Genomic DNA, 10,636 nt, shown 5'->3' on the forward strand with positions numbered 1-10,636 from the left:
TTTATTAAAAACTGTGATGTAGGTATACACAAATGCAACTTAAATTTTTCCTTAGAAAGGGTGTAATATGTTTTCTCCTTTTTGTAACCTTAATATATTTATCCACTCAATGTATTCTAAATGTCTTACCAGATTATTAACTGTTCTTGTACAATATAATTTTTTCTTTACTCTCTACTGTTCTGTTGTATTACTGTACTGTGAATTATTTAACCAATTCCAGAGTCTAACCTAAAACGGAGTGATTGAGTGAAGGAGTTGAAGGGGGTCAGTTGTTCTGCATAACGAAAGGATTCAGCATGTTTTCCCCTGGTGGCCCTAGAGTACGAAGTATGGCCTACTTTACTGAAAGCCAGTTCACTGAATGGCCCGTTTACCCAAAGTGGAGTCTGTAGATGTGAATATAAAAACAAATGAAAGGGGTGACTTGGTGTAGAAGAAGCTCATTCTAGAAATGTAATGGTAAGGTGACCCAAAAAGAGAGACAGCCAGCAGGTATCTGCAGTATGGAGCACCAATAGATTTGAATGGATGTGGCACCTGATGCTTAATTTTGAGCTGTTTTGTTGTCCCCCAAATTCTCCAAACTATTGAATAGAAATGACATTTCTGCAAAGAAATGTGAACAAGAGACTGAAGAAATATAATTTTAGCATGACACAAAATGACATGGCAGGAACGTTAAGCAAAACTTACCCTTTGGGTTTTGAAGCCCAGAATTATTCTCTACAATTAGTGAAAATGGTATGCACAATAAAAAATGCATTACATTATCTGTTTGGGGATCATGTCCTAGAGCTGTGAGATGCTTGGGTCTCCCATTAGAAGTGGCTCTGTTTGAATTTTGGTTCAGTCACTTGCTGGCTGGGTAGCTCGGTGCCATGTCTCTTTCCAAGAATGCGTCCTTGCATGTGAGCCTGGAGTTACTAGGAATGTCTAGCACATAAGCTGTGAGGAGAATTAAATGAACACGTGCATATTAAGTGCTTGGCACCGTGCCTGGCATTACCCGCTAAGAGGTATTGAGCTTATATGATGATGATGATGGCGACGATGATGAGACACATGTTCAAAGCTTTTGATGCAGATTGCCAAATACGCTCTCTGTAAAGTTCACAGCAAATTGTCTTTCCACCACAGCATTTGAGCGATCATTTCCTCCCTGCATTCTGGAAATTATAGGTTGTAAATCATCAATCATTTGAATTTCAAATCAGGTGTCAGTGCAGAGATTACTTATTGAACACCTTGTCTGTGCCGGTCACTTGGTTTGGCTCTGAGGACACCCACATTAGACCCAGTCCTGTTCTCATGGAGCTTATGTTCTGGGGATGTTCCTTTTTGGCTCATTGAGTTATAAGGATGCCAAGCTCCTTTCTGCAAACACATGAGGCTGTCTTGCGGTAAACCGTTGATTTTGTTTGTGGAACATAGGCGGAACAGAGGTCTTAGGTTGTATCCAACTTTCTGCCCATGGCAATACTTTGTCCCTGGAGGAAGTCTTCCGGGTGCCTTCTTCAGCAGAAAGCTGACATCCACTCACAGGAGTGGGTCTTTTCACCACGGTATCTGAAGATGGCTTCTCAGCCAATAAATTTATAGTCACAGGGGCAAGAAGAGATACAGTTGTGTTCTTCATGTAAGGCTGAGATTCCGTTACGAAGTACCATGCGAAGCACTGGGGATCTGGTCATGGTTAGGTTTCTTTTTAGTCCAAGAACGTTCAAAACCTTCCTTACCCACCTGTCCCCAGAGAGCCTCCCATTAAAAAATCTGTTCCAGAATTTATTCAGTGCTTCTAGCCAACCTCCTCTTCAGAGACATCATTAATTGCTTCCTTCTCCCATGTGCCACAGCAGTGCCCTGCATTGGATTACTACATTACATATGGCTCAGGCATGTGGCTCTGAGTTCTCTGAGGGTACGATTTTGGGAAAAATTCATCTTTGTATCACCAGCATTTAATATAGCTCCTAGGAAAGAATGGGAACATAGTTATCGAAATAATATGATCACGTCGCTTTTCTATTATTTCGGGTTTGTCTTCCCCACTAGAGTGGGAAGAGTTTCACGACAAAGATTATATACTATGAGCTGTTGTAACTCTCCCCCATCTCAGAGTGTTTGTCACACAAGTAGATGCTAATAGATGTTGTGATATAGAAGAATTAATGAAGGACTATGCTAATTAAGTCCCTTAACTAGAAATGTCTCTTTGGGGATCGTGGATCCAAATAGGCCCTAAAAAGGTCACCATTAAGCTGAATTACTTCTTCTACCCAGATAATTTTCCTCCGTCATGTAGTAACCGCTCCATGAACCTATTTCAGGTCCCTCAGACTCTAATATTGTTGACCTATTTTTCTGTACTAGGACATGTTCTTCATTTTTAAACAGAGCGATTATACATATAGAGTAAGGTCAATGCATTAATTATAACCAACTGTTTCCTCATGCCTGTGAATCAGTTTTTAAGTGCCTTTCTAAGTTCAATTTGTTTGGGATGGAATGGGAAGAAGCAGGGAAACCATTTCTATGAGCTTTTTTTTTCAATGTATTTAGGGGATGGCGGACCATGGGGAGCAAAATGGCAGTGGGTACCCAGCAGGGAAAAGGTGATTTTAGACAAGGAAGCAAATGTTTAAAAATTTAAAAACTGGTATCCATGGTTGCTATATATTCATGTCGGTTGATATAGAGCATTTATTATAGATGTGACAGCTCCCAGGTGAATGAGATTTTAAGACTGACATTTCATTCATTTACATTAAGAGCATGCCAGATACTGTCCTGTGGTTCTCATAAATTATCCCATTCTTGCCTTATTATACCCATGGAAGGAAAATACTTTTATTATCGATGAGGAGACTAGAGCCCAGGGTGGTGAAAGGGCTTGCTGGTTTCATGGTGGATGGGGAAACAGGATTGGAATCTGCTGCTCTGGCTGTGTAGACTGAGCTCTTAGCTCACACTCTGTGGTTGTATGAACCAGATGGATGGAACAGTCAGAACTTAGAGCCTCTGATGGAAAGTGCTTCCAGCCGTGCCTATCAGATGTGCAATGGGGCCTCTTTTGTTGATTTGCTTTAATGAAAATGGACAAGGAAATGATCTATATTCATTTAACAATGACCAGAGATGGTATCTTTTTGCTCTCCTTTAGTGGTAAGTGTCAGATATCCATTCCAATTTGTCCTAAGTAGAAAACTTAAATTTACTGGCTCATACGGTTGAACAGAACAGGGCAAGATCTAGTTCAGGTTGGGCTGCACTGACAGAAGTAACTTGCTTCTCTCTCTTCATCACTCAACTCCACATCTTTTCTTGATTCCATTCCCAGACAATATTTCTTTTGTATTTGCAGCATCATTGCTAGGACAAGTCAAGGACTTGGAAGGACAAGTCCTTCCAAAGTCAGTCCCAGTGAAGAAACATGAGCCCTTTCTCCCTCACATTTCTAGAGAAAGCCCCTCCATGAACTTTCCTTGATCAGGCTTAGATAACACACCCAGATCTGAGTGTTCTCGGGACAAGTTGCCTGACTCTTGGTTTAGTCCTAGGATTGATCATGTATCCTGGGAAGGGAAAGTAGGAAGATGCCCTTAAAAATCTGCAGATGTTTCACCTCCCCTCTCCTCTGCAACTCCCCATGTCCTCCATGCTATTTCTTGTGCTCCACAAATAAGTGAGACCATATGATAGTTGACTCTCTCGCTTGACTTATTTCACTCAGCATAATCTCTTCCAGTCCCATCCATGTTGCTACAAAAGTTGGGTATTCATCCTTTCTGATGGAGGCCTAATACTTTATAGTGTATATGGACCACATCTTCCTTATCCATTCGTCCATTGAAGGGCTTCTTGGGTCTTTCCATAGTTTGGTGACCGTGGCCATTGCTGCAATAAACATTGGGATACAGATGGCCCTTCTTTTCACTACATCTGTATCTTTGGGGTAAATACCCAGGAGTGCAATTGCAGGGTTATAGGGAAGCTCTATTTTTAATTTCTTGAGGAATCTCCACACTGTTCTCCAAAGAGGCTGAAGTGGCGGTGGGGTGGGAGGTCGGGGTACCAGGTGGTGGGTATCATAGAGGGCACAGATTGCATGGAGCACTGGGTGTGGTGAAAAAATAATGAATACTGTTATGCTGAAAATAAATAAATTTAATTAAAAAAATAATAAATTTTAATAAAAAAATATCCGCAGATGGCTGGCAAAAAGGGGAGGACATAGATGCTGAGGCGTGAAGGCGCAAATATGCATTGCAAATTCTGAATATGAGTTCCGTGAAAAGGTAATCCAGCTTCTTTTTAAACTAGTCCATCCTGTATGATCAGTGGAATTTAATACTTAAGTGCCCTACCTTTAATGAGCGACATCTAGATTTACGAAATTAGCAAACTACGGGATTGGTTTGAGGGCAGGTTGGAGAGAGAATTTAACGAAATTCTCCAGTGTAACACCTGTAGATTGTTTCCCTCATCCTCCTACGGCAGGAAATGCTTGCTGGCACTAAGGCTGTGGTTGCATGTCTGATGGAGACAGTCAGTGCCGTGTCAGCGAAGATCGCCAGCGGCTGATGAACAGACACAGGGCGCTTTGGCAGAGCCGCGGAATCAATTTTCCTCCCGGGTGGGCAACAGCAGAAGGAAATATTTCTGATCTATATGAAACTCATGACTAATATATATTTATCTGGACCAGACTCTCTCTCTACTCCTATTCATAATCATGGTTTCTGACGTCAGCGTTTTGCATTTTTTTTGTTGTCCCTCAACATTCATTCAGGAGTAATCTTGTTGATCCAGATGCAAAGAGGATGGGGTGAAGTCCCCAAGCTGCTTCTTCTTGCTCTGTGCTGGGTGGGAGTGGGTGACGGAGGAGGAAGGGGTCTCCCTCCCAGCATTAGGCGTTTGTGTAAAGAAAGGCGACAGTTCAGTGGGCACGGGCACGCCCAGTGACTTCACGGGTTTATATGTGGCTACTTTGTAACTTCCATCTGAAGCATCCATCAGATGAGATACACAAGGACTAAAGGGACAACGAAGCCCCAGTCTCTCCCTTAAGAAAGAAAAAGAATTTTTTCTAAAAGCTAAGGAGACTGACGTGTTACTTACAGCAAAGCAATTCTCAAAGGACAACCTGAGACACATTTTCTTGTATCATTACCTGATAATACAGGGCATGTCATGTTAGCAGATAGGCCTGTTCTAAAAAAAAAAAAAAAAAAAGTACAGGGAAATCAAATTTTTGCTAAAGAGCAGTAATTAAGAGTGGGCATTGGGGAGGAGAGGGGAAGCGTGGTGATGCCAGCCCTGAAATTAAACCGCTCTCTTTTGATTCACTGAGGATCTACGGATCTCTGGGTGAGTTCCCTGGTCCATCTAGGGATTAGTATTACCATATGTAAAATGGGTTTGATGCAACTACATGTTTGTGATAAACGTGTAATTGATCCATGAAAGTAAAGTTTTGGTTCGGTATCTGACATGCAATTGGTATTTATTAAATGTTTTCTATTACTTACTGACTGCGGGTGCTGTGCCAAGTACCGAGCTGAGAACTCTCCTGACGGTCGGTCATGAAAGCCTTTGCATGTGGTAGTTATTATTGGTCTCTGCATTTCTCAGATGAGGGACAGGAGGCTAGGAGAAAAATAATTTTTTCAAGTCATACACCTTGTGAATTATAGAGCAGCCAGAATTAAACCCAAGTTTCTCTGACTGCAGATCTTCTGAAATTTTTATATTAAAAAAAAAAACACACAAAACCTGGAAATTCTGCCTCTTCTGGCTTGCGTCCTGATCACTGTTAAATTCTTTCCTTGAATGCTGGTTTTCACCAGGATCTAGCAAGAAATAAAGAATAGGTATTTTCTCAGGTCGGGTAGATGAGCAGTTGTAAAAATGGATACAGACAAAACCCAGGGATGACTAGTATTTTTTTTTTAAGCTGTGTCTTTTTTTTAATAAAATATAATTAGGTCAACACTACAAAACACTAAATATTCTTAATCCTTCTGTGTTTAATACCTCATAAAGGGGAAAAACAGGAATGCTAGTTTGAACAGAATAAAGCAAGATCTGACTCAGTTCTGTCAAATCTTCCTCCCGAACTCTGTTACCTGCCAAAATATGTTACATCAAGGAGGGAACCAGGGTGAGACAAGGAAGCTTCTGGAAGTGCCTACCCCTTAGCATCATGCGAATGACATCATCGAAGGTCGCTTCCACTGCTACATGACGAGTGGCTGCAGGTGTAGTGGTTTAAAATAACCCCTATTCCTTTCCTCAAAGTTTCTATGGGTCAGGAGTCTCTGTACGACTTAGCCGGGTCCTTTGTAAGACTGACTTTAAGGTGCTTCAGTTTCTTGTTGGTGAGTGCTGGGACCCTGAGCATTGAGAGGTTTCTTAAAAGCTCTTTGTTGCTTGGGTTCCCCGACGTGGTCGCTTGCTCACTCAAGGCTGTCATGGGAGTAAAGGCATCCAGCAAGTTGGGTGGGCTACATCTTAATGCAACATAATCAAATAATCGTGTGAGGTCGAGGGCTTGCATTCTTTCCTTTTTGTAGGAAGGAGAATATTTTAATGAGTAACAGACCATTGCCACCTAAAGGATGGGAGGAGTCAAAAGTGAGGAGAAGAGGCATAGACTGTGAATCATGGGCCTCTCATTTACTGGAATTCTCACACGTGGGCAGTGAAATATTAGGAGTGTCTTCAAAAGTGTCTGACTTCAGGACTCACTGGATCTAAGTTTCAGCAGTTCAATAAATAAAGGGATTTATTTTTCAGATCGTAAATCTCAAGTTGGATCTAGCATCATAGCAGTTTCAGTAATACTATTAAGAGGCCAGATTTTTTCTTTTTTTAACTTTCTGTTTTGTCATCCTTGGCATGCCATCTCACTTCACTTAGGAGCACACAATGGCTGCAGTGGCCCCTGAACTTACATCACTGTTCAGAAGCAGAAAAAAGAGCCTTTTCTCTTCCTTGCATCTCTTCTTTTTTTTGAAGAGCTAAGAAACATTTTCATGAAGCTCTGGCAGTGTACTCTCACTGTGTCTCCTTTGACGGAGTTGGATCATAGACCACTCAGTAAGCAAATTCAGGAAGGGGATTGGAATTGCCATGATTGGCTCTAATGGATCACTGCTTATGCTTCAGGCTGTGTCTGGGGTCTCCTTCTTAGAACACAACATCTGGGGTTAGGATAACACAACTGAAGCCCTTGGAGCAGGGAGGTGAGTGTGCGCATATGTGGGTGCCTATGTTGGGTGCATATGGGTCTGTGTAGAAGGTGATGGTGTGAGTTAGGATCATAGCAGTCATGCAGTATGATGCATTTCAGGTGGATGGGTCCCCTCCCCCAAAAGAATTTTGGAATCAGAGACTTAGGTTAAAGCATGACTCACACACAGATTAGCTAACTGATGTTAAGTACCCTAATCTACCTGAAACTTGTCAAAGAGAGATACTAATATTGCTCACTTTGCAGATCTTGTAAGATGTGTAGCCCAGTGCCTGCCACCGATCAAGTGGCCAGTAAGTGGTGACAAACGAGGATGGGGCAATGCGAATTGTCATCATGATGCTTGATCTTGAATTTTCTAACGGCAACATGCATCGGAGGACTAGGTTTGACGTGGCCCCTGTGGAGGGAATAAAATAATGATGTTACAGTTCACAGCAGCTTGGGACACCTGGATGGGTCCATCAGTTAAGTGTCTGACTCTTGATTTCAGCTCAGGTCATGATCACAAGGTCGTGAGATTGAGCCCTCCCCCCACCATGTCTACTTGAGATTCTCTCTCTTCCTTCTCCCTCTACCCCTCTCTCCCAAATAAATAAATAAACCTTTAATAATAAAAAAGATCCGTAGCAACTTTCTCAGGGGTATCCAGTGTGTAGGACCTCTCGTTTACTTCAAGGAGTCCGTCTGCAGAGATGACATCTTGGACAGGATGACATTTCTCCTCCATTTAAAGCTTCTGGAGAGCTTTTCCAATTCTCCCATGTAAGTGCAACACAAACACCCTTGCACGGGCACCGAAGTCATTTTTTACTTTTATGTGCACTATTTCTCCCTTGACAGTCTCATCTTCCAAACCAAGTGCCCCGGGCGACTGTTTGTTTAAGGTACCTCTACATCTTGCTTTCTCCTGAGCTCCTTGCCTGGAAGGATCATAAACTATTTGATCGTGGTAGCTGGCTCCAGTTTTCTAAGAAGAAGGAGTTCATGAAGTTTCATTAAGGGCATCGGGAAACTTTTACCCGTTGGTGTTTGTCCAGGATAATGGAGAGATTACATAGGAAAGGTCACTGGGCATTAAAAGAAATGAATAAAAAAATGCAGAGGCTCCATCAGCCTGAAAAGCAAACATTCAACGGGGACTGAAAACAGGCACATTCATGAACCAGACTTCTGGCAAGTCAGGTGGGATAAGGGTAGTTGAGGGAGGCTGGGGATGAGCAAACGGAGGCAGAGGTGGTGTGAGGAGGACGCAGGAATTCTACAGGAATGAGCCACACAATTCCTCAGAATTTTTTCAGTGTAAATGCCAAAAACCCAACCAAAGAGAGTTGAGCAGGGGGAAAAAGTGCATGCATTGAGTCTTGTCTAAAAGATGGGATCCAGGTTCAAGATCCTGGACCCACCCCCAACCCCCCACCCCATCCTGTGCCCCATACTCACTCTTCTTTTCTCAAGCTGGCTTCCGTCCCAGGCAGGGTCTCCCGGAGGTGGTAACAGTGATGTTCAGGCAGACTAAGAGACTCTCTGCAGCCCTTGGGGTGGGGGGAACCCCAAGAGATTCTCAGTGTTATTCAGTTCAGGCTGCTGTAACAGATCTGCCACAGACCGGGTGACCTCAGCAATATACGTCTCTCAGTTCTGGAGGCTGGAAGTCTACGATCAAGGCCCCAGTGGTGAAGTTCTAGAACATAGGTGAGGTTCGGTGGGGTGAGGTCCGGAGCCGATAAACAAGAAAGAATTCTTGAGACATCTTTGGTGCAAAATGGTGGTTTATTAAAGCATGGGGACAGGACCCATAGGCAGGAAGAGCTGCTGCCCTGGGGATGTGAGGGGTGGTCTATTATATACTTGTAAGTTGGGGAGGGGGTTAGGGATGGCGTAAGTCTCTAAGGGATTTTGGAAGCAAGGTTTCTAGGACCTTGAGGAGCTAGCTATTGTCTGGGGAAAAGGTCATTCATTACCAGTAATAAAACCTTTTGGTGAAACCCTTTAGATGTCTATCAGTGGGCCATATGCTTGGGAATGAGTGCCAACACTATCTCGGAGGTTTAGAGATAAAGTTTCCAAAGGAATTGTTAAAAAGTAGACTTACAGGATCCTGGCTGGGGGTAGAGGTCAGTCAGACTAGGATTGCCCTTTGCCCTTAGCAAAGCCTTAAGGTGGGGGTAGGTGAGTCCCTAGAAGAGTGTCACTCTGCCTGTTTTAAGGGTAAGGAAATTTAATAATTTTTCTTCTGCCTCTGTTTCCCACAGCACCCGCACACTGGGTGTCTGGGAAGAACCCATTTCTTGTGGTATAGATGGTGGCCACCTTCTTGCTGTGTGCTCACAAGGGAGAGAGGCCTGTGATGTCTTCCTCCTCTTAGGAGGGCACTGATCCCATCAGAGGGTCCCGCTTTCATGACCTCATCTAAAGCTGATCACTTCCAAAGACCCACCTCCAAGTACAATCACACTGGGGGTTAGGGCTTCCCTGTATGCATTTGGGAGGACACAAACCTGCCATCCAGAACGTTCTCTTACTCACACGGTTCCCGACAAATCTGGGAGCTGGGTGTCTGGCTCGGATGCCCTGAGGCTGCGGCCAGGGTAGGAGAGGAGAGAAACAGAAGTAGGAGGTGATGTTCTCTCAGGCTTTCTGTCAGGCTTGGGACTGAGGTCTGTGGAAAGACAGCTGGAAGTTAAGGTGGCCAGAGCTGTTTTCCTCAGGAGGCTGCTGCTTTGGGGGCATAGGAAGTATTGCTCAGGTCCTGGGGGCAGAAGTGCTCCAAGGTTTGTGTGAGAAGTTTCTCCCCTGTTCTGTGAGATGCCCAGAGACTTCCCCAGGGAGCACTGCAGGAAAATGTCCTCGACTGTCCCCTCAAAGGCTCTGCGGGCAGCAGGGCAGCGTCAGGAGCACAGAGATGTTGTCCAGGAGGATGCTTTCTGAAGTAACCATGCTGGGCCCCTCCCTCAAGTGACTGTGGCTCAGGGACCATATCCTCTTCCTGTGGTGCATAATAAATGGCCACAAATTTAGCAGCTTAACACAACACCCCTTTATGATCTCACAGTTCTGTAGGTCAGAGATCCAGCTAAGTGGGGTTCTCTGCTTGGGATCTCTTGAGGCTGAAATCAAGGTATTAGCCAGGCTGGCTTTGATCTGGAACCCAGGTTTCCCAGGGGTTCTTGTCAGAATTCAGGTCCTTGCAGCTATAAGACTGAGGTCTCATTTTTCTTTTCTTTTCCTTTCTTTTCTTCACTTTTCTTTCTTTCTTCCTTCCTTCCTCGGGTCCCCTTTCATCTCTGAGCATTCTCCCGCCCCCAAGCTGGAGAGACGCCCTGCTTTGACAGGACTTGCCTGATCTCGTCAGGCCCATGTGGATCATCTCCCCATCTT

The 10,636-nt window shown here is 43.9% G+C and overlaps 1 long non-coding RNA gene across 1 annotated transcript; it reads right to left on the minus strand.

Annotated features, from left to right (window-relative positions):
* Window positions 1–5,480: 5,480 nt before the first annotated feature.
* LOC309872350 lies at window positions 5,481–10,222 on the minus strand. Its single transcript, XR_014315803.1, has 5 exons — window positions 9,757–10,222; window positions 8,699–8,939; window positions 7,495–7,655; window positions 5,776–5,852; window positions 5,481–5,649 (listed from the first exon to the last, which is right to left on the minus strand). It is a non-coding gene; the product is annotated as an uncharacterized lncRNA (long non-coding RNA).
* Between the last annotated feature and the right edge of the window lie 414 nt (window positions 10,223–10,636).

Source organism: Mustela nivalis (assembly GCF_964662115.1).
Source record: "Mustela nivalis genome assembly, chromosome: 8".
NCBI classification, from domain to species: domain Eukaryota; kingdom Metazoa; phylum Chordata; class Mammalia; order Carnivora; family Mustelidae; genus Mustela; species Mustela nivalis.